Source organism: Stegodyphus dumicola, chromosome 2 (genome assembly GCF_044657685.1).
Source record: "Stegodyphus dumicola isolate Sdum_Otavi_A_Nest chromosome 2, ASM4465768v1".
Taxonomy (NCBI): Eukaryota; Metazoa; Arthropoda; class Arachnida; order Araneae; family Eresidae; genus Stegodyphus; species Stegodyphus dumicola.
In genome coordinates, this window is record NC_140769.1 from 115814481 (window position 1) to 115838877 (window position 24397).

Sequence of the window (24397 nt, forward strand, 5' to 3'; positions counted from 1 at the left end):
GAAATGCGCTAAACAGGGGTGATTCTGCACTTTCCCTGAAGTTTCTTTCCATTTTTACATACTTTGCTTTTTTTATTTTGCTGATGGGAAATGAGTGATGATATGCGGAAAAAGATTATGACATTTTGTCTGAATTTGTAAAAAATAAGCCTGATAACTGCTTTTATTTAGCAAGTGAGAAATATGTGATGGAGAAACAAACAGTTCATTACAGAAGGTTGAAATGCTGTCGTATTCTAATTGGAGGAAAGGACAAACTTATAATATCACTATTTGCAAAAATCCTATATTATGTTACAACTGATGAAGTCTTCAACACAGCACTCATATTGCAATTGGCCATGGTGAAAGAACTTGCATGATTAAAGAACTGAATCGTAAGTACAAGAATGTAACAGTAGAACCTATTTTCACATATTTAAGACTATGCAAACCATGTCAGAAGAAAAAAAAAACTGTGAAAGATGGGATTGTAATTAAATCAGTTGTGCATAGTGAAATGAATTCTCGATGCCAAGTCAACCTAATAGATATGCAGTCCAATACTGATCATGATATGAAATTCATTTGAGTGCATCAAGATCATCTTACACAATTTGTCCTACTCCGATGTTTACACAGTAAAAGAATTGTTGAAGTAGCATATCACTTTCTGGATATTTTCATAGCTTTTGGATCCCTGAGCATTCTTCACTCTGATAATAGGAGGAAATTTTGCAACCAAATCAAATCATAAACAGTTTATGTGAAATGTGGAGTGATATAAAAATAGCTCACTGAAAACCGAGACACAGTCAGTCACAAAGTTCTGTCGAACGGGTGAACCAAGATGTTGAGAACATGTTGGAAAGAAATAAGATAGGAAATTGGTCAGAAGGATTAAAATTTGTTCAAAAATAAAAAACAAAGCATATCAGGAAGGATTCAAATGTTCATCTTAATGAAGCTATCCTGATGTCCTGCAAAGTTGTCTTATGAAGCTAGGACTTGCTAACTCAGTTTTGCCACATAATTTGATTAGTAACATGACCACTGAACAGGATTTAGAAAAAAGTTATAAGTATGTATTACTAATGAATGTGTGATTAATACAGAAAATGGGAAAACTAATCTCGAATCAACAGTTGATTTAGAATTGCAAGATAATAATAATGCATATGAAAAATAATCAGACATAACAATGGAAGCAGATACTAAAGTTTGAATTGAAATGAAAGAACCAGATATATGCTCTGACACAACGGGTGCAATTATCAAGAAAACTCAAAATGTTAAAGTGTTTCGAGAGACAGTTAAGGAAGGACTTCAGAAGCAGGCAAAGAAGATGAAGACTGTGTCTACTAAAAACTTTCCAAAACCTACTTTTGGAAAAATGTTAAAATAAAAGTACCTGATATTGATAGATCAAAAATGGATCCAAAATCAATAATAGCCGTTATTAGAGATATTTAAGATGATGAGTTTTTATGTTTTTGATAGTAAGTTCTGTAAATTAAAATCGTTGTAAACAGGAAATCAGTTTATTTTTTGTAAAGAAAAATTTTTTGAACATTGAAGAAGTTGGTATAGAAGAAGTAAGTGTATGTGAAATAGTAAAAAAAAAAAAAAAAAAAAAAAAAAAAAAAAAAAAATTCTTTAGTTGGGGTACAAGGACTTAGAAAATGCAGCTGTTAAAAAAAGTGCACTACGAACATCTGTTTGTGCAAATCAGCTGATCTACTTTGTAAATCCAAATGCCATAACAATCAAACTTGTAACAGGTAATAAAATGTATTAAAGTAGTAGTACTAAAGAAAAACATGCTACAGTTTTCTTATTTTTTTAGTTACGTGCTTATTTAACTCTCCCTTATATGTTGTGGTATTTCAATTCCTAGGTTTTTAATCTTTTTTTTTTTTTTTTTTCCTCGTTTTCAATCTTAGAACTTTGTATTTATCAAGTAATAAAACAGAAGCTGCTTACAGTATCAACTGTATTCAGGCTTACAGTACTGGATATTAAGATCCTTCAAGATTCAGTGTTATTCAAGTTTGGCATGTTTGATAGTGAATACAAGTAAAATATGTTACGAATAAGAAATATTTGAATTTCAGTTATTATACTTGATACTCAAGTCATAAAAATGTTATTTATTCCTTGTTAGTTGAAATCATATTTTAGGATATTATGAGTTAAATTTCGTAAACTATATACTTAAAAAGAAAAACCTTTGAAAATTTGTCCTTAGGTGATAAAACAATATTAAAATATAGCATATAAGCATAAAATTAGAATTCAATAGCCAAGCCAGAATTTAAATTACTAAAGTTTAAAATGCTAAATTTAAATTACTAAAGTTTAAAATAGTGTGAAAAAAGTCTCATGTTATTTCGAGCTTCCCAATTATGTTTAAGTAGAGAATTCTTTGTTAGAGCAGGACAAAGAAGGAAGTGATCACTATCCATAAAGCCAGAATGGCAGAGATAATCAAGACTATTAAAAATTCCAGTCTTGTGAACTCATGTGAACAGCCCAGCAATGATATTCCACTGCTAATCAAAACACAACTATTGTATCTTCACTAGGGCACCAGTTTAGTAAATCATCAAAATCCTTGAGTTTTTCCCTCAATGTAAATTAAACAAAACCCTGCTGAATTTTAAGCTTTGTGGCTCAAAGTTTATCTGAGACATCTATGAAAGTCTAAGAATGTTGTTGAAACTTGAGTTGGAAATTTGTATCTCATGAGACATGCACAGTTGTCCAGTTCAGTATAAAAGTAACTCTTAGGGTTGTTTTTTTCAATGCCAGTCAAGGTGAAGAATCTGATTTTGCATTTGTTCCAATTTGTTCTTCAAATCCTCAAAGGCAGTTATTAATTGAGTGCTGGAATATTTCATAACAGTAAGTAGGTTTGTAAGTTGTAAATAAAGTGGAAGTCGCATATCCCCACCTTACTCCTGTTGTTTAATTACATTGAAAAAATTATTAATCTTTAACATTAGTTCCTCCACCCATTAATTCCAAGACCAATTCCTATTTAAGACAATTACCATGTAATTAAAAGTTTAGAAAGAATTATTTCAATGATAATTCCTCCAATCCATTAATTCCAAGACAAATTTCTATTTAAGACAATTCCCATTTAGTTAAAAGTTTAGTATTGAGGCACATGGATATTATTATATAAAACTCCAAGTAAAAAGGCTTGTGACACAATACAAAAGTTATACAGGCAGGCTTTTCTGTTTCTATGCATGTTATTTAATTGGCACCAAGTACTCAAGTCTTCATGACATCATTTAATTAACTATTTCTGTGTACCTTTTTTGAGGATGGAAGACCATGTCACCAAATTTTCAGCATACATCAATACATTTACATCCCTATCTTCTAACATAAATATAAGGTTGTTGACATGTATATTACAAAGAAACAGCTGAACATAGTATCCTAGGGAAGACAGGACTGAAGTTGCTTGTGATGAGATATGAGTAAAGTGTAATGCAATATGTTGTGTTATTCATAACACAGTGCATTTATTATAAGACAGATCATTTAAAAAAATCATTATTTGAGTTTTGCATTTCTATTTTTTATTTTATTTTCTATTACTTGATTCTCCCTTTAAAACAACTGTAATAATAGAGATACAAGACTGAAATAATGATTTTGTTTCTTACCTGCTTTAAAATGAACACACTGTATGTCAGTGTTAGACTAATATCAAATTATATGGAACTAGAAGCATATCTTCTGTCCTTCATTTCTTTCCAAATTCAGTACCAAGCATCATTTCATGGTGGAATATGCAAATTAAACTGTTGGTAATACAGGTATAATTCCACTGCGTTAATGCTGCAGCCATCCAAATTTTGATAGAGAACACCCCTGGGGATACATCTGAGGGTCTTCCGTTCCTTCTTTCCAACAAGCTACTCTAATAATTTTGTGGTTCAAATGTTCGTTAAGTTCGTAAAAACGTTATTGATGCTTCTTCTAGCTTTTCCACCAAAATTTGCATTAGTGTTATCCTCACAATAGGCAATGATTTTATAGTTCAAATTATTATTTTTTAAAATAGTACTTATTGAATCAAAAATTATTTCTGAAGTTTCACCCGGCAGTGAAATAAAATCTAATATTCTAATTTTAATTTCTGTTTCTAGATCAAAAAGTTTAACAATTGTGGAAAATAATTTAAAATTTTTGTGGTTGGAAGCATCATAATATATGGATATAAATGTGCATTTAAAATCTAATTGTTTCTGCAATTGTGAAAACGAATATAGTGAAAAAACATTACAAATAATTGCTTCAGTTTTTGTCGTTGCTTCTGCAAATTTTTTGTCGTACAGTGTTTTGATCATTTACGATGTACAATCAATTGATCTGAAACTTTGATTGTGGTTTATAGTGTGGAAAGCAAATAGCCCTTGAGCTAATGCTAGCTGTTCCTCCATTAACAATAGATATTCCTTGACGAGACGTAACGACAATGATCGAACACCACCGAGTAAATCTAACTCGTTACATCGCCTATTTTAGTGTACTCTGCATACATTTTATGTGTTTTTTTATTTACGTATTTTTTATTTCTTTATATTTACTATATTAATTAATAAATAATAGGTAATATATTTTAACAGTACATTTAAAATAAGAAATGCAGATGTTTTCTAAAAAAGCGGGACATTTTTAAAAATCTGTGGGGCACGGGATAGTCCTCCAAAAAGCAGGACTGTCCCACCAAAATCAGGATGTGTTATCCTAGTAATTTTGACATTAGTAATAATGAGAGCAATAATTGCATTACTTTAGCATTTTTCTCTTCATAAAAGAAACTGAGTAATGTACTTCAAAATTGATGTGATAAGATAGAATCCTTCTGTAAGTGATGCCAAAGAACTGAAAGATCTGCTAGAGAAAGGGGATAATTATTTTATTTTAGAAAATATTCACCAAATCATTGCATCAGGAACTTGAACAATTGAGATCATAATTAATTAATCATAGTGAAGAAAAAGACCATGCATTTTGCTTCTGTTTTAGCAATAATAAAAAATCACTCTCTTATGATGCATATAAGGACTTGGAGCATTTACATCTGCCTCTGAAAGGAAATAAAAGACGTCTATAAACCACCTGAAACCTCATGAGAGCTGGCACTAGAATCTGTGCGGTCACACCAGATGACATTATTTAGAAATAGGGGCCCACCAGCGGCCGAGCGGTAAAGTCGCTGAACACTGGTAGTTCGGTCCAAGGTTCGAATCCCGCAAATGGGTTGGCTGCATGGCCGTTTTCGTGGTTTTACCCATGTGTAACGTGTATACGAGCCAGTTTCCCTTAGAAAGTCCTCCACAAAGGCATCCCTCCCCTTAGGCAGATAGCCCTCAAGGCTTTGCCATAGTTAAATAACCTAACCTAACATTTAGAAATAGTTGAGATTACAACAAGTGGAAAAAAAATCTAGTGTTGAAAAGGCCTAATCGTGAATCCCATAAGAAATGATTCACTTGTAATCTAAAATAAGAGACAGTAGATTCGATGCAATAAAATTATTAAATGTAGGCTTTAGTGTACAAAAGCATAGCAAAACATGTAATGGCCACTTCCCAAAGTTCAGCTGAACTTTTATATCCAAATTGTTACTGAAAATATCTAAAAGACTACTTTAAATTATTTCAGAAAAAAACATTAAAGTAAGTTGGTTTATTTTATTTCTGGGACTAAATAAACGAAAATAATTTATGCAGAAAAGCATTAAAATATAATGATTTATTTTATTTCTGAGAAGATAAAACAGAAGAAAAGTTATGCAGTCAAGAATGCTAAGTAATGCGACATATTTTTAGATAATAGTCATTAAATGATGTAAGCAAAATACATTATAAGGTTTCTTAATGTGGATGAAGGTAGGTTCCATGTATAAAAATTTCTGAAAATTTCACATATGAAAATATATTCTGAAAATTCAATTTAAACTGAATATTTATATTAACAAACATTTATCAGATGCAAATATTCTTGTCCCAAACATGTGTGCTCAAAGTCATGACAATAGATACCACATGAAAAGAATACATTTAGGAGTTCCATAAATAATGCATTAAGGATTTGAAGCACAGAGCTGATTTTTATATTATCTCTTTACGTTCTCTGAATCATAAGAACTGATTGAATTGGAAATAATGCCTCAACGTTTTCTGGTGAAAGGTCTAGAAATTATGTGTTTTTATAATTATAAATATCAATACATATTTTTGAGGTTACACTGAGGAATTTTTAAAACATATATTGCAATGCTGACTCTAACTAAGTAGAGCATTACATAGATATTTTTTTGCCTTAAGCAGAGGCATACCCCTATGTTTATTGAAATTAATGATATTTATACGCTTTCATATTCATTGAAGATAAATATTTCAAATCACAACATTCTAACACTTATAATATGTTCAATCATAGCTTTATATATTCAGAAAAATTACGTTACAATTAATGATCTATATTTATAAACTGAGAAATGTTTAAAAAATAGCAAATATCAAAGAAACAGAATAGTTAGCAATGTAAAAAATGCTGTACTAATTATGTAATTTTATATACAGTCAAAAGTCGTTAATTCGGAGACCCATAATCCGGAATGATCTATAATCCGGACCTCAAATCTACAAAATTTCTGCGCATGCGTCGCTTTGACGCATGCGCGTAAGACCTTTACGGCTGCGAATATGCGTGTGCGCATGCGCATAATACGTTTACGCAAGCGCGTTTAATGTATAACGGACGGTATAAGCTAAGCTGAAATTATCTAATTCAGGTAATGTTGCAGATTGCGTTGTTCCTTAATCTTCGAATTGGATCCGGCTTATTATTTTTTGCAGACTGTTACAGCAATTTTATAAAAGTAAGCTTGAACTTTCGATTATGTCAAATAGAATTTCCGATATATATTTACTAATATGTAAAGGATCTACAAAGCGAAAGTATGTTTCGAAGTCCATTAAACCAAAAGTGGAATTGCTGCAAAAAATGGATAAAGGCATATCCTTTGATTATCTAATCATTCCGAAATATGTTTATCAATTTCACGCTGCTCTGCGGGGGAAGGGAAACGACACGGCGCGCAATGAATTGGAAGTTGATCTGTCAGCACTATCCTTATCTTCAGGGCAGATGTTTTTATTTTATTTGTCTTATAATTCCTTACTAAATGCAGTATTTTATCTCCATGTACTCCGTCTTTGATATGATTTAAATCAAATTCCTCCTCATTATAATTCGCTTCCGATAGTGAAGAAAGTGACACAGAGGTTATTGAAAACGGAAAAATTTCGATTGACAAATTAGTCGGTATTCTCGACACAGCAATTATAGGACTTGAACAGCGGAACTTTGTAACTGAAGAAGAAATTATGTCTGTTTATAGAATTAAAGAGAAAGTATTATCACATAAAACAAAGCAACTTAAACAACTTACATTGAAAGAAATGTTTAATAAAAAAAAAAAAAAAATAAATATTAAGCTTTTTTTTTCTTTTCTTTTCTTTTCTTTTCTTTTCTTTTCTTTTTTTTTTTTTTTTTTTTGTCAATTTTGATATCCTTTAGATCATAATTGTTCTTTATTTCATAAATTACGGTTTCATATTTTTAATTTTATAACTTCTGCATGCCATCTTACCAGATTTAAACTGATGATCTATAATCTGGAAAAATCGATAATTCGGAATCGCCGAAGTCCCGACGAGTCCGGATTAAAGACTTTTGACTGTATATAATTTAATTCTCCTTACCTTTATAAAACAAAATCATCAATATTTTTTCCAGAAGGAATTTGATAGCTTAATTCATATTCTATACAGAGGATAGATGAAGATGTTTTTATAATTTTTTCTTATTTTAAGATTATAGAAGCTTCTCTTACCATCAGCAACAGTAACTGGGAATATTAGCCTTATTTCAGCTTCAAATTTCATTATGATTGAACTAGGCTGTATTTAGAGAATTATCTTCAAAAGATTTAAAGCAGTCTTACTGTTCAAATAACTGTTTTTTAAAGCTAGAAAGTTGTGATGAAATTTTTATTTGTATATCATTTAGGTATTTAAATGCTAAATTATAAGCTCCTTCATTTGGATAGCTTAAATTTTATTAATGTTAATTTTTCACTGATTAGAAAATCAAATCAAAAAAGTCAAAAGATAACTCGTTAAATTTACATATCTCAGTTTTTTTTTTTTTTTTGTTTGTTTGTTGTTGTTGTAAAATTAAAACGTATATTACTTCTTTCATTTCTACTACGAGAATTCCCCCCCCCTACAAAATTAGTTCTTTTATCAATTTATTACATTTTCACCTTCTCTTCAGATTAGGTTACTTATATTTAAAGCTAAATATCAAATTTCTAAAAAATGTTTTCAGAAATAATTTTATGTGTTCATTCTAATCAATGACAATCCCTCTTTTTTATATTTATATAAATAATTCAATTCAGTTGTAGATTGTCAGGATTTCTTTGATATGGGAGATGTGAAAAATTAGCAATGCATTCGCCGGGACTCGAACCTAGACCTCTCGAATACGCACCGAGTGTACTACCATTACACCTCGAAAGCATGCAGAAAGGAGGGGGGAAAATACCTTAGGGAACCCAATCGCCAAATCCTGATCGAAGAATCATCATCCACCATCTTTTAGGTCGGGGCCACTGTAGAGTCATTAATTTATTTTCGAGCAAGAGGATATGGAAAATGAGAAATACCCTCGTCGTCAGGACTCGAACCTCATCCTTTCGAATACGAAACGAGTGTGCTAACCGTTACATCACGAAGGCATGCTGAAAGGAGGGAGAATAACAAAGCAAAATAAAGGAAATTTTCTCCTGGGAAATTCGAAATGAAATTTAGAATGCAAAAGTGGACCATTGTGGTAATAATTGACAATTAAGAAAGCATTTTTAGATTTGAATATAAGCTACCAGATTATAAATAAAGGTACAGCAGTGTAAATAAAAACTAAATAGTAGAGTAAAGCAGAAGAATTATTGCTGATTCCATGGACAGATCCCGACTTTTTAAGGGGAATCAATAACATACATCAATATTGGGTTTTAACGAAACTTTCCCGCCACCGCAAATAACGTCTTCGCAAACACAATACGCTGGCGTGTTTAATCATATTTTGTCAAATGATTTTTGGCATTTGAAAAAAAGAGATTTGTTTTAGAACACTCGTAGAGATATTAGGTATTTTTTGGAAGCAGAACAAGGGAAAAATTAGCAAACACCTTGGCCGGGAATCGAACCACAGACCTCTAGAATACTCGCCGAGTGTGCTGACCACTACACTACGAAGGCAGGAGAAATTCTTTATATACTCTCTCTTTTAAAGGGCGTCTGGGGTTTTAGGGGACCCAATCGCTTAATCCTGGGTGTGGAGAATCATCATCAACCACCCTTTTAGTTCGGGCGCCACTGTAGAGATATTAGGTATGTTTTGGGAGCAGGAGAAGTTAAAAATGAGCAACACCTTCGCCGGTAATCGAACCACGGACCTATGGAATACGCGCCCAGCGTGCTGACCACTAAACTCAAAAGCAGAGCGCTCTGGCAGGCCTACTGACGTTGATGAGGCCCGCTTGCGAGAACTTGTAGAAGAAAATCAGTATAGAACTCATCGAGAGCTTGCTAAGGAGTTAGACGTTAGTCCCATATCCATTAGCCGCGCTATACGTCGCATAAACTTGCCGTATAAGTTCAATCGCTGGGTGCCACATGAACTGTCTAAAAAAGATAAGGATATACGTGTTCGGGCCTGAACTAATCTGCTCGAATATCAACGCAAGGACAAAATTCTGGACCGGATCGTCACTTGTGATGAAAAGTGGATTTACTTCAATAACACAGGCCGAAAAGAGGGTTGTTCTGTGGCCTGTGAGCCCGTTGGCAGCGTCGCAAAGCGCAATTTGACTAACAAAAAGATACCTTCCAGAATACGTTGGCTCATGCGAGCAGTGTGTGGTCGGGCGTTGTACTGCTGATAGAGGGCATTGGCCACTCCCTGAAGGTACAGAAGTGTCAGCAGCCGCAGCACATAATCCACGTATCATTGGGCCGTCATAGTGCTTTGAATACGAACTAGAGGTGACCTGGAATCGTAAGCAGTTGGCCACCAAACCATGATGTCGCGCAGTGGAGCGTTCTACAATTGCTGCCGGGATTGAACCTGTCTCCACATCGACGCCACACTCGTACGCGGAGACTATCATTGGAGAAACAGAAGCTTGTCTCATCCTGAGAACACGACCTTTGTGCCATTCCGTCGTCCACATCGCTCGAGCACGGCACCATTGCAGACGTTGGAGTGTATGATGTGGGGTCAATTGCAGTTTCTTAGCGGACGACACGAATGCAGGCCACTAGCCACCAATCGACGGCAAATAGCTCTGGTCGATATTGGAGCATGCAGGTTGTCTTGAACATGCTGCAGAATGGAGGTAGAAGTGACTTGCGAGTGCACCACCTCCTGTCGTCGAATGCGTCGGTCCATACGTGCTGACGTCATTCTGGCTGCACCGGCACCCGTCGAACTTGGCACATTTCCTTGTTCCAACCATCGTTGCCACAGCTGGTACTGTGGACGCATCAAGGTGTGTGTCAGCTGAGATTTGCCGTATGGACCAACCTGCCTTTCTCAGTCCGATCACCATGCCCCTCTTAAATTCTGCTGTAACTGCCACCGTTGACGGCCTGGCATTCTCTGCTATTAGACGCGTCCTCTAAGATAAGAACAGATTTTGTACGATGATTTCCCTAGCAGAAATAACGGCACTAAAGTTGAACATTCTGCAGGTTCCTTCCTTTAAATCTTTTTCAACGTGCGTTGGAGAGCTGCACATCTCACATCATTCGCATAATTCGGTGAGGTGCGTCTACCCTGAAATTTGCGTAATTTTTAGGCCTGTCCTGCTTGGTGCTGCATTTTCCAATGTTGGGTAATGTATTTTCTCTCATATCCATGTTTTAAACAGTGCAGAATTTCGATTTTTGTACCGTTAGATAGGACGAAAAATAATATTCCAAATCAAGAGTTTTTGGAACTTCTAAAGTAATTTACCAAATTTGTACTTTTTAAAAAAAAATCATTCAGTTTTTTTATTTTTTTATTATGGCGTTATTCTTGATTGTGACGAATTTATGATTCGAAATATTTGATCCTTCGTTTTTAGCAACGTACAGTTTCAAGTGATGGGCATTTAATTTGCACACACATGTAGATTTCAGCAGGTAAATTAGGTACTAATTATGTTAACAGATGCGGGCTTGGAAGAGTTTGCCGCGTTTTAAAATATTTTGAATTTTTGGAGAGAGATTATGTTGCAATAAGACATTTTGAATCATCAAAGCGTTCCCTCAAAGCTATCGGCAAATAATGTTTACTTCTTAAATTTTATTTCAAATAAAACAGAGCCTGGTATATAACGCAATTCAAAAAGGAAGAATTTCCATATTAAAAATTAAAGAGCCTGAAATAAAAATAGAATTTTTATCTTATACAAACATACACATATACAAAGTGATTAAAAAATATCAGCCAAAAATGAAAGGCAGATAGAGGGGATGAAATAAAGAGATTTTGTAATGGAATATGTGTGCTTTGAGGGGATACAGGCCGTTGTTGAGCAGTAAGTAAAAGCGTTTAGCTGGCGAAAATCATCGTTACTCTTGGAGATTTGGAGCGGCATGCATCCCTAAAAAAACACGAAATTCGGCGGTAAAGCTCAGAACTAAGGATACTGCCTTGCGGGATACTGGATCTTATAGGTCTTGGAGTTGATTTTTCATTTCCTTGTGCAACGAAGAATGTTCAGTTTTGCAAAAAGGAGAAGATCAGAAGAATAAGTTCTCTAGGAAGTCCTAGTTTGATAAGCTTGAAGATGAGCCTCTCATGGCAGAGGCGGTCAAATGCTTTTGCCACGTCCAGCATAAGGAGCGCAACACTTATTGTGAAATGCAGATCCGGCGAATTCAACAATTCTCACGAGTTGGCAAGTCATGCTAAGATTTTTTCTGAAGCCTTATTGATCGTTAGGTAAAAGATGAAAATATGGCTCGATTCTTGTAAATATAATTCGTTCCTAAATTTTTCCTAGGCTGGATAACAGACTGATAGGTCGATATCCGTCAGGTTTGGGGAGAAGAAAGGTCTTTGCTTGATAACAGAGATCAGGAAAGTAATTTAGTGTGAAACAGGCGTTAGGTATGCTGGCAAATTTACTGATAATATTTCTGGGCAAGTTACGAAGCATTTTGTTGGTATCTTATAATGTCGTGAAAGAAAGGAGTGGCACTTAAAAACAAAGGCCATAAATTATTGATGGGTAATTTCTTTTCATCCCCCAAACTTTTTTTAAAATTTATTAAATGAAAATAAAACAAATGCATATTGAACTATTATTCTGTATAGGAAGCATATCCAAAATAATATAAGGGAAAAAATATCTGAATAGAGAAGAAACGAACAGTGCGTTTCACAAATGGGATGACAACTCTACGCTGGAAAAATAAGCTTGACATTTTCATGTTGATTCATATGCATAATCTAGTGGTTATACACTGACTACCAATAAGTATTTGGACACCTATGCAAATGATGATATCTGCGGTCCTAAGGTACGTCACGGACTCCGCAGGTATATATCGTGTAGGAAACAGCATCGGCTTTAGTCGCGTGCAAGATGCCTCGCAGTTCGGAGCTCTCTGATTTCGAGAAAGGTATAATTATCGGGTATCACAAATGTGGCCGATCCTTAAGGGACATATCTAATGATCTGAAGTACATCGACAGTGGCCTATGTGATTAAGAAGTGCAAGGTGTGCAATGATTGTCGGAATGTGCCCCGAGTCGGCAGACCAACGAAACTGGAAGATAGAGACCGACGAGTGCTGTCCAGAGAAATTCGGAAGAACCACACCCAACCAATGTCCCTCATCCGCGAGGAGTTTCTACAGGCATCCGGGAGTATTGTTTCAATGAATACCATCCGTAAGGAAGCACATTTGCTTGGTTTTAATGGTCGTGATGCTGCCCGTGAGCCTTTGATCACAAAGTCCAACTGCGCTGTTCGGTTAATGTGGTGCAAAGCACATCGAAATTGGACCGTAGATCAGTGGAAACGGGTTCTTTGGAGTGACGAATCAAGGTTCACCCTTTACCGTTCGGATGGCAGGGTCTGGCGTATACCTGGAGAACGTCTCCTGCCAGAATGCATTGTGCCAACAGTCAAGTTCGGCGGAGGTGGAATTATGGTCTGGGGGTGTTTCTCCTGGTATGGGCTGGGACCCTTGGTCCCCATTCATGGTAAGCTCAACTCCGATGCCTACTGCACTATTTTGGATGATAATGTGCTTCCTACGTTGTGGCAGTTTTACGGGTTGGACCCCTGTTACTTTCAGGACGACAATGCCAGTTGTCATGTTTCGACGTTAACCAAGGCTTGGTATAGTGCCAATGGAGTTCATCGAATGGACTGGCCTGCCAAGAGTCCAGACCTGAACCCTATCGAAAACCTCTGGGACGAGTTGCATCGCCGAATTCAGGGGTGCAATACCCGTGCAAAATTGGCGAAGAAACTTCTATGTCTTCTCCAAGCCGAGTGGAAGAATATACCACTAGCTGTCATACAATGACTTGTGAAAAGTATGCCCTGGAGGGTCCACGCTGTAATTACCTCTCGTGGAGGCTCTACCAATTATTGATTTTGAATAAAATTATTTTTTCTTTTCTATCACAGGTGTCCAAATACTTATTGGTAGTCAGTGTAGCTGCTGGGAAGTCAAAACTCGAAATTGCAGCTTGTTGCTTTTCCCTCGTGTCTAACGTGATTTATAAGCCGCTTTCTCTCGAAGTCTTCGACGAACTTAAAAGTTAAATTAATTAATTAAAGAAATTCGAGAACTATCTGTGTGGGAAGAGATGCCATCGTAGAAGACTTCCTAAGGAAAGCAGGCACACATTCACGTTTTATATGAGGAAAGCCATGAAACCTTTCATGTTCGCCTGAATTTTAACCCCGGTTGACCTACCAGTGTTCAGCGATCTTACCACTCTTTCGCTGGTGGGTTCCTCCACAAAAGTATCCATATTTTAGGCAACTAGCAATGAACTTCTGAAAACTAATGAGCAGATTTTAACGAAATTTGCTATGAATATACATTTATAACAGAGAAAGAGATGTACTATTCAAAAATCATATCATATACGCGCGATTGTCAATAAAGTTCACGATGCAAGGATGTCGAAAATCCACGTTGTGATATCGAACTAAAAATAAGTGTAATATGGGCTATGTGTCCCTCTCACAGCCAGACAGGTCGCGCAAGGTGACGCCATACTGGACATGAGGCAGTTAAGGAATCCTTGTGTCAGGCGATCCCACTTCTACAGCAAGGCAGTTTTCAACTTCGCTTTAGTTCTTGGAGGGGGAAATGGCGAGATTAAACTGGACTACCAAAAGCGTCGTCGAAGACATGTTTTATAGGATTAAGGTGAGGACATCTAGCTGGCCAGTCTATGTTGACAAATATACTTACTTTACTTTACAAGTAATGGTTGACTAGCTGAGCCCTTTATAGACGACCGTTATCGTTTATTAACAGGAACCCACCACCAACTGCGCTCCTGGAAAGTCGAAAAGAGAGCTCTAAGGTCTCTCTGTACCTTGTAATAGTCTGGAAGCATTTGTCAAACACATGCAGGGTGTGTGGCTATTCAACATAATGCCTGTTCAAACCATTACACTTCCACAACCATAATGATCTTTTTTCTGATGAAGAGGGGGTGGTATTTTGTTGCATACTCTCTCCAGATAAAGATACGCTAAGAATCAGTGCCCCAGGATGAATCGCGGCTCACCTGTGAAAAAGCACGCTGCTCCGCTGAAATCTGGCTCAAGGCACGTGTCATCTATACTATGCTAAACATGCTCTCTTCCGTGCTGCAGTGAGCAGAACGCAACCAGAGATTTTCCTGGCATACAGCCCTATCTCACGAAGCTTTGAGGCAACTGTAGACCGTAAACCTCGAGTTACATTGACGGCACACATCTCACGTAACAGCTGTAGCGGTCCTGTGTCGCCACCCTGAATGTGCTAAATTATGATTCTTTCATCGTTTTAAATGTTTGTGGACCTTGTCCAGGTCTTCTTGATATAGATCCATTGTGTACTTCTCGGAAGTGCATATAAAATAGGAACGATATAGATCCATTGTACTGAAACTACTTCCGGAAATTGCAAATGACACTGGACTTTACATTGCAGCCATCTGCGCTTTTGACTGTCCTATCTCCAATCTACTGATAATCCCCCCCCTTATTCCATCATCTATACATTTTTGGCTACTAATTTTACCTGATGCGTCATAAAATTTACCCCCACTCTTGCGAGAAACACAGCAAATGTTGTGAAGAAGTACAAGTACACAAATCGCCGAAAACCCTTCGTGCGGCCTAGATACCCTCCGCAGATATGCGTACGCTTTATATTCGACATGTTTCATCATAATTCAGAGCCATAATTAGTATCTTTGGTTCAATACTTTTTGTAAAAATAGACATAATTTGCAAATTTTCTTAATTTTGCACTTCAGTGTAGTTATGCCAAGGCCGTCTTAACGCATGTGTTCTAACGCATGTGTCCGCTGAGGAACACATGCGTAACCTCAAGTGCATACGCCCTATAGCCCCAAGTGCGTACGGGCCCTATGCTTATGCGTTTATATTTCACTTACATTTCATTTTTCTGAGCAGTGGCTAGCTACATATCTCTTCAGATGTCAAACTGATGTTACGAAATTTTAGAATGTTTTTCATTCTGTAAATTTTACTACTTTCATGGGGAGGGCACAAATAACCACTATAATGGTTTGGTTTATTAGATTACGGCAAAGCACTCGAGGGCTATCTGCCTTAAGGGAGGGATGCCTTCATGGAGGACTTTTTATGGGAAACTAGCTCGTATACATGGGGAAAACCACGAAAACGCCCATGCAGCCAGCCCGTTCGCGGGATTAGAACCTCGGACCGAACTACTAGTGTTCAGCGGCGTTAGCGCTCGGCCGCTGGTGGGCCCCTATAATGACTCTTCTCATTAGGGAACAGTAATAAAGGAGGGCAGAAAAGTGATTTAGATCGTGCCTTTCTAAAGGGCTTTACAACCTTTTTTTCGCTGTTCTAAAGGATGTTTTCCACGAAAAAGCGCGAATTAGGGAACTCAACAACATGTTTCAGCTGTTTTTAGAATGATGTCTGTTTGTGTGTGAAAACTTTTTCATCAACAATAACGCTTGCTGGAACTTCCAATAAAGCATATTTTTATTACCCATTTATTAATTTTTAATTAAATCATTAATTGTAATCCATTTAATTAGATTAGCTTAAAATATCTCTCTATATAAAATTGAATAAATAAAAGTCTTATAAATTATATGCATATTTTATTAGAAATTTTCCTTTTATTAAAGCAGAAATATCAAAATTTACTAAAACATTATTGATGCAAATATTTTAAATCAAAAATAATCATAGAGAAAATTAGAATCCATAAATCATATATATTTAGGTTTCTGAATTCTGATTTCTACAGAAAAATAAAATTAAAAAAAAAATTGAATTTTAGATACAGAAGAATAGTACATATAATGATCATAAAATTACTTATAATTTCTTTACAAATAATGAATATAAATATTTATAGGTAGCATGCTTAGTAAGATTAAGCTCTAAATTATGGAATTTTTTAAATAAAGTTTCTTTTCCCATTATATTTAACCTTTTAACTTTCATGCCCGAGATTCACTGGTGTTCGAAAATGTCATGCCCGAGTATTTCTCAGGGTAATTTTTTTTTTTTTTTTTTTGAGTGCATCGTATTGTCATACCCGAATATATATCGGGAGATGTTTATTTCGGATGCATTTGGTTTTTCCAATAAAAAAATTTGACAATTTGTGTACCCAAATCATCAAAATAACTTGACAGTTAAAGGGTTAACTTTTCAATTAGAACTGCTTCAAGAGTTTTATGCCTAAATATGGTTAAAATCCGGTCTTATCTTTTTTTTCTTTTAATGGAAAAAAATTCTTTTGCAAGCTGTATTGGAACTTAGTATAAAAAAAGATATAAATTAAAAAAAAAAGATATGAATGGGTGCATTAAATACAAAGTAATGCTTTTTGCTTTAATAATAAGCAAAAACCACTACTTTGTATTTAATGCACCCATTCATATCTTTTTTAATTTTACAGTTTTTCTCCATACTATATCAAATCTGCATCTTCTTACTTTCCAGTTTTGGCATTTAAGACTTTTATATCAATGGGAACAACTAGATTTTTCTTAATATTAATACACTGGAAGTGATACTTTTAACACTTGGAACAAACTTTTGTAAAAAGACAAGAGAAACTTCTGAAATTTGGTATTTAAAATAGGTACGTGATTGAGAACAACATATTATATTTATAAGCATTAAATGTATTTTGGAATTGTGCTAAAAGCTATGAGAATAAATTTATTATGAAGCAATTAAATGTATTAGCCTTAGTCCATAATTTCATATTTATTTCATTTTTCCAATAAAAATGCTTCCACCAAATGTTACTGTTATGTGTTATTTTTAAGGATACAATTTAGCAACTACACAAAGAAATGGACTGACATAGTTGACACTATATTGAGAATTCTAAAGATTTAAAAAAATATATGATTATGAAATATATGATTGATTTGTGAATCCGAAACCATATATGACCACAGGATGACTTCATGTATCATTATTATTATTATTTTTTTTTTATATTTGATGGGAGGAATGAATACTAAAAAATAACTAGTGTTTATAATTAAGACTGAGCCATAAAGTTAACAAATTAATTAGATTTCATTTATAAATGATCAACTAGATACTGATAGTTCACTTAAAGCTCGTTATTATTCTGTCACTTCCACGTCTCAAAATGGTTAGAGATGTGCTGGCCACATTTCTTAAATCTGAGGAATATTTATAGTTGCAATATTTGAAAATAACAGAAATCTGGAATAAAAACAAGTGAAACATATCATCCATCTTCTGTGAAATATACCATCTGCTTTTTTAACAATAAACAAGAATTCAAATGTTACCAGATGTTCTTTAAATTCTATATGGGGAACATATTTTTATATGTCCTAAAAGCAATTATTTTCTGAAAGCTTTACAAACATATTGCACAGTCAATCACAAAAACAATTGCCATTGGGACTTAATCTCTTCTTATACTGGCATGGCATCCATCCATATAAGAGATCATTCAGCTACCAAGCAACTAGAAAAAAAATTATTTCAACAAAAAAGTGTTTTAAAGCATAAAAAAATATGTTACATAAAGACAATAAAACTTAAATTTATAATTTCACTTTTAATGTTACACAAAATTTAAATCCTTAATAACAGCACAATCAAGATTAAATATCCTGTTACATTAAAAATTTCATTAATATCTAATTCATCAATCATCTGTATATTTTGTATGTAATCAGCCTTTATGAAACCAGTCATACAAGAAGAAATTCCCAATAAGTTACCGAAAAATAGAAATCTGGTTTTCATATAAAAAGCAGGAAATTATGCTTAATTCTTTTCAGTCATTTCCTAAAATATATTTGAAAATTCCAGAACAAGTTAAAATAGGTTCCCGGATAAAAGACCACTGGACAAATCCCATTGTGATACTTGCCCGTGCAACAAATACCTATGTGGATAGCAGCCAGTGACACACTTATGAATATAATTTACTTAAATAATTATTAAATACAGCAGTATTATATATCCATAACATTTAAATGTTAAAATACAGTAAAAGCTGGACTATCAACTGGAAAATTTTTAATTTCAGAAAATTTAAGTGACATATAAAGCACGGACAGGCCTCCAGAAACCCTGCTGATAACTTCTAAATTGTGAACAGATTTACATTTACACACCTTTCTTACATTCCCTCTTCCCCACTGTTATATCCATCATACTGTTCTAAGAATTCCTCCAGAGAATAGGCCTCACCCAAGGCTAACAGTAACTATAATAGTCCTTATTGTTAGCTCTGATTCTTCTCACCAGTTGTGGGAAGTTACATAGTTCAGTTCCCATTAGAAGTCCTTTGTTACTACAGTCAAAAGTCGTTAATTCGGACACCCATAATCCGGACCTCAAAGCTAAAAACTTTCTGCGCACGCGCCGCGTTGGCACATGTGCACAGGCATTTCACGCGTGCGCGTAAGACCTTGACTACTGCGCATATGCTCGTGCGCTAGTGCAGAATATGTTTTCGCCTGCGCGTTTAATGTATAACGGATGGTGTAAGCTAAAATTATCTAATTATCTATTTCAGTTAATGTTAATGATTGTGTTGTTCCTTAATCTTCGAATTGGATCCCGCTTATTATTTTTTGCAGACTGTAAGATCAATTTTATAAAAGTAAACTTGAACTTTCAATTATGTCAAATAGAATTTCCGATGCTGGAACTTCCAAAGGATCTACAAAACGAAAGTATGTTTTGATGTCCAACAGACAAAAAGTGGAATTGCTGCAAAAAATGGATAAAGACATGAAGAACGTGACAGAGAGGTTAGTGAAAACGAAAAAATTTCGATTGACAAGTTAGTCGGTATTCTCGGCACAGCAATTAACAGGACTTGAACAGCGGAACTTTGTAACTGAACAAGAAATTATGTCTGTTTATAGAATTAAAGGGAAAGTATTATCACATAAAACGAAGCAACTTAAACAACTTACATTGAAAGAAATGTTTAATAAAGTAAACAAATAAATATTAAGCTTTTTTTTTTTTTTTTTTTGTAAATTTTGATATCCTTTAGATCATAATTGTTCTTTATTTCATAAATTATGATTTCATATTTTTAATTTTAGAATTTCTTCATGCCATCTTACGAGATTTAAACTGATGATCTATAATCCGGAATCGCCGAAGTCCCGACGAGTCCGGATTAACGACTTTTGACTGTACTAGAGGGGAACATAGATTTCTTGTGGTGAGCAAAAAGGACCAAGGTCACTGCATAGAGTGGAATTTGGAAGTGCACTTGAACACAGGTGTTCTATCAGAAATTGTTTTCACCTGTTTTACTAACAGATTTTTCATTAAATTGGTCCTCAAGTTGAATAGGCTATAGGTAACAATTTTAAACATCTTTTAGTGTGACAGGAATAATATTGTATCTATTTTGATTAATTATCCATCTACTGACTGAAAATCTGCCAGAACTTGACTACAAAAATGGAAGATTCTTCAACATATAAAAAACAAAATAATTAAGTTTTGAAAAAGGTGAAAACAAGCAAAATTTAATGAAAGACTTTAGCATCGGATTAATTATAATTTATGACATTAAACTGGGAAAAAATGAATGAACAATGGTGATATAAAGTGCAAAATTATCATACAAAATTTAAGTTTTTGATATGCTATATCCTTAACTTGAATCATGATATTAAATAAAAATTGGCCATTTTCTTTAAGCTCCCACTGGAATGAATGGTGCAAATTTGGCAACATCTCCTTTAATTTTCACGATGACATTTAATAAGAAGATATTTTAATTTCATATGCCAAAAGCATAGCAAATACATACAAATTTATGTGTGAAGTTTTTTTTAAATGTTACATAATTAATTGTAGGCTTTTGATTAGAAGCTGATAACAAATAAGAAGACAGTTTTTATAGTATTAGACCTGAAATTTCTTTCTCCATTAACAGGACTTTTTGCCAATTGCATTTTATATATTATTATCTGGAAATTTTATTTATCAAGAATTTGCATATCCCAAGCATTTCATAGTCCATCTCTTACTGTGTAATATATACGAGAGTCAAAATATGTATTATTATAGTAGTAAATGTGCTAATGAAATAGCAATAAAATCATAAACTTAATTACTGCAGTTAAACCGATTTTTACCATTTCATTGAAATTTTATCATCATTTTCACATATTCCTTTAGTTAGGGATAGATAAAAGAGAAATCTTAAAAATTGCATCCCTGACGCTTACTGAATATACAAATTTTTAGTAAATGTGCAAATAAAATAGCAATAAAATCATACAAACTTAATTACTGCAGTTAAACCAAATTTTACCATTTCATTGAAATTTAATTATTTTCACATATTTCTTTAGTTAGGGATAGATTTTTTTTTGTTGCCTATATAAAAGAGAAAGCTTAAAAATTACATCCCTGATGCTTACTGAATATACAAATTTTATTTCATTCATGTACTGAATTTTTTTATATTTCAATCTTCACTTAAGTTACATGCTCAGATTTATTTTGAAAGGAAGAATGCCTGGAAGTAAATAATTTTACATTTTATTCAAGTTGGCTCAATCTTGAAGGAAATAATTCTTAATATTTCTTCTTTATTACCTATTGCTATGTAACACTTCAAGAAGCGTTTGTGATTCTTATTTTAAAGTTATTTGGGAAAATGCTTTCAGTTTACTTACACAGAGCATATTTCTTCATACCCTATGTATACATGAACTGATTTATTAGCTTAAAAACTGATCCAATATACATTCGTCCACTTATGGAATTTTTCAAAATAAGATGAAGACTGACTCCAAGACATTGAGGATTTTGATTAAAAAAATAACTTTTTCTATAGCTCCCAGAGAGGAAAATCTCCAATCAGCAAAATATGCACTGATCTGTTAAAAAAAATTCTATCTATGTTCGAACTTTGCAAAAGTTAATGTTTAACTGATTAACAGAACAGGGCATTGTAACGGCTTAAGCTATTGTATCGACCACCACAACATTCTGAGAAAAAGAATGGCGGCTTTGAAAGTTCCCATGGACAAAGCATTTCTTAACGAATTCTCAGAAAGAAAGTGACCAGCAGCCACAAAACAAACTCAAGTTTTTGTTCCTCTTATAGTTGTCCGAAGGGAGACATTGTTCTGTTCCCTTTCATCAGTTTATAGGTGCGTTGTCTCAGACCACCTGGTTTGAGTCCCCAGGCTGTCTTCATTATATCCGGTTTTTAATCAAGGTTCTCTTGCCAGTCAAGAGGCACTTTTAAAATTACGAACAAATGAGGATCCTCAATATTTTTTCAACATGCCCAGGACAAATGGAACAAAATCACGGAATACAGTTTTAGAGAAGGAGTGAGAGTGAGTTACAATAAGTGAAGAGAGAAACATTATCTTGGTTTTTCCAGCTTGGCCATGCGCAAATTTTATTTCGCTCTGCGTAGAGTGACATTAGTATCTCTGCCAAGAGTTTACAGTGAGGTAGCCGGGCTCACGTTACCTTACCAGACAGCATCCAACTCAGTCCGGGAACCACTGACTTGGAGAGACGATTAATTCTAAACAGCCTCGTCTTGAATTATTTTGAAACAGGAGCTTTTATCTACAATCAGTGCTAAATGGAAACTTTATTCACAATACTGGTTGTTATAGTTCTCCCCCCCTCACCCTACAGTGAGTTTATTTATTTTTGCATATAGCCTAGAAAGAACCCCAATAAATTTATTTACACTACCTCTTGCCTTCTGAATTCGTCACAGCATGGAGGACTTCATAAAGACTGGCTCATATTTACATACACAGTATGAGCAAAGCTATAAAAGCAGTGTGAAACTAGCCTCTTTGCCAGCATTCAAACCTTTGTTAAGTGATAAAAGTTTAGAGCTGTTTTATTCACTTAGCCACAGGTAAAACTGATAGGGTCAACTACCCTCAGGATGTTTGTGACAGCAGTCGTATGCTTTTTTTTAATCAATTAACTGAATATTAAGAAGTTTTTATTGTGAAAATAGTACTTATTACAAACTAAGAGTCATCCTTTTTGAAAGTCGAATTCCTTGAACTAAAATTTTTGGTAAGCTGGCCCTTTCTTGAATTGCTTTATAACTGTTTTCTTACCTTCCTTTCTTGCTAAGTCAAAATCAGACAATATCCTTTTGCATTAGAGGTCATATAATGTCCTTTGTGAAATTTTGAAATACGAAATAGTTTATCTTGTGATCTTTTAAGAGAAGCTGCATGCCTTCTTGTGGCAATTAAAAAATGTATTAAAAGGTAGTTTTATAAATACAATCTACATTTCCTCCATTTGGAACACCATGAAAATTAACTATTTTAAATCTGCATTTTTATCCTAAGCTCTAAAACATTAATGCCCTAATTGCCAAATTTTTTATCTTGATGATAATCCCCAACTCTATGCAAATACGAATACCTTATTGTATTTTATTAAAATTAAAACATTTAAAAGTTGTGTTTTAGCTTCACACTGCTGGCAGTTACTGTTTCACTCTACAGATAGCTACTGATAAACATATATTCGATTACCTGTTGAGTTTAAATGGTTCATTAAAAAAAAAAAAAAAAAAAAAAAAAAAAAAAAAAAAATTGAAACTAGTATATGCACTTCTGATATATAGCTATAAATAATAGATTTGATTAACAACTTGTCTTAATTTAAAAATGTCAACGAAATAACATCTGCTAATGAGTAAAGAAAGTATATCTGACAAGTGAAAAATTAAGACTACTCAGTCAGTTTAGGACCACCGCTGACTCTCCCAATATTAGTAATAATAAAAATTAAATTGAGATATTACGAATTTTCTCAGGGGGATTATTGAATACATTTTCTTCTTTGAAAAATAAAAATAGAATTCTATTAAAAGGAATGAATTTACTCATTAACATATTTAAAATGGAATTAAAAGTGAAGTGCAATCAACAAACCAAGTAATTATTGTCCTGACCAGAAATTAGTTGACTTTTATAATTAATAGATGCGAAAGAGTTTCGTCTTTTTCTCCAGTAAAAATCAAGATTTAAAAAGCTGTTTAGTAAAATTATTCAAATTGCTCATAAAAAAACAGAAACTGGTCATTCTATCAAACTTGAAATGCAATCTTCAAATCGGAATATATAATTCTTATAAGAGCAAGTTTTATTTTCTTACCTGAAAAAATTGCTTTATGACACTTCTGCCTTTGATTATTTAAAAACAATGCAAACTTTGTAAAAACAAGTGTACAAAAACATATTCTCATAAGACAAAAATGAAAATTTAACATTAAGAATGTATGAAAAAGAATTTTTACATGTACATTAAATATATTTATATAAATAAAATTAAAAAAGTAAATTCTTCTAGCTATTGCCTATGAGCTAAAGTGATACTTTGGTTCCTTTGCTAAGTAGTATAAACACAAAGTAAAGATTCAATTGTAATTCAAAAAGTAAAAACATAAAATATATGAAATAATAGTTAAGAAAATTAGAAAGCTTAACTTGATTTAAACTTAAAAGTTAATATGTAGAATAAAGT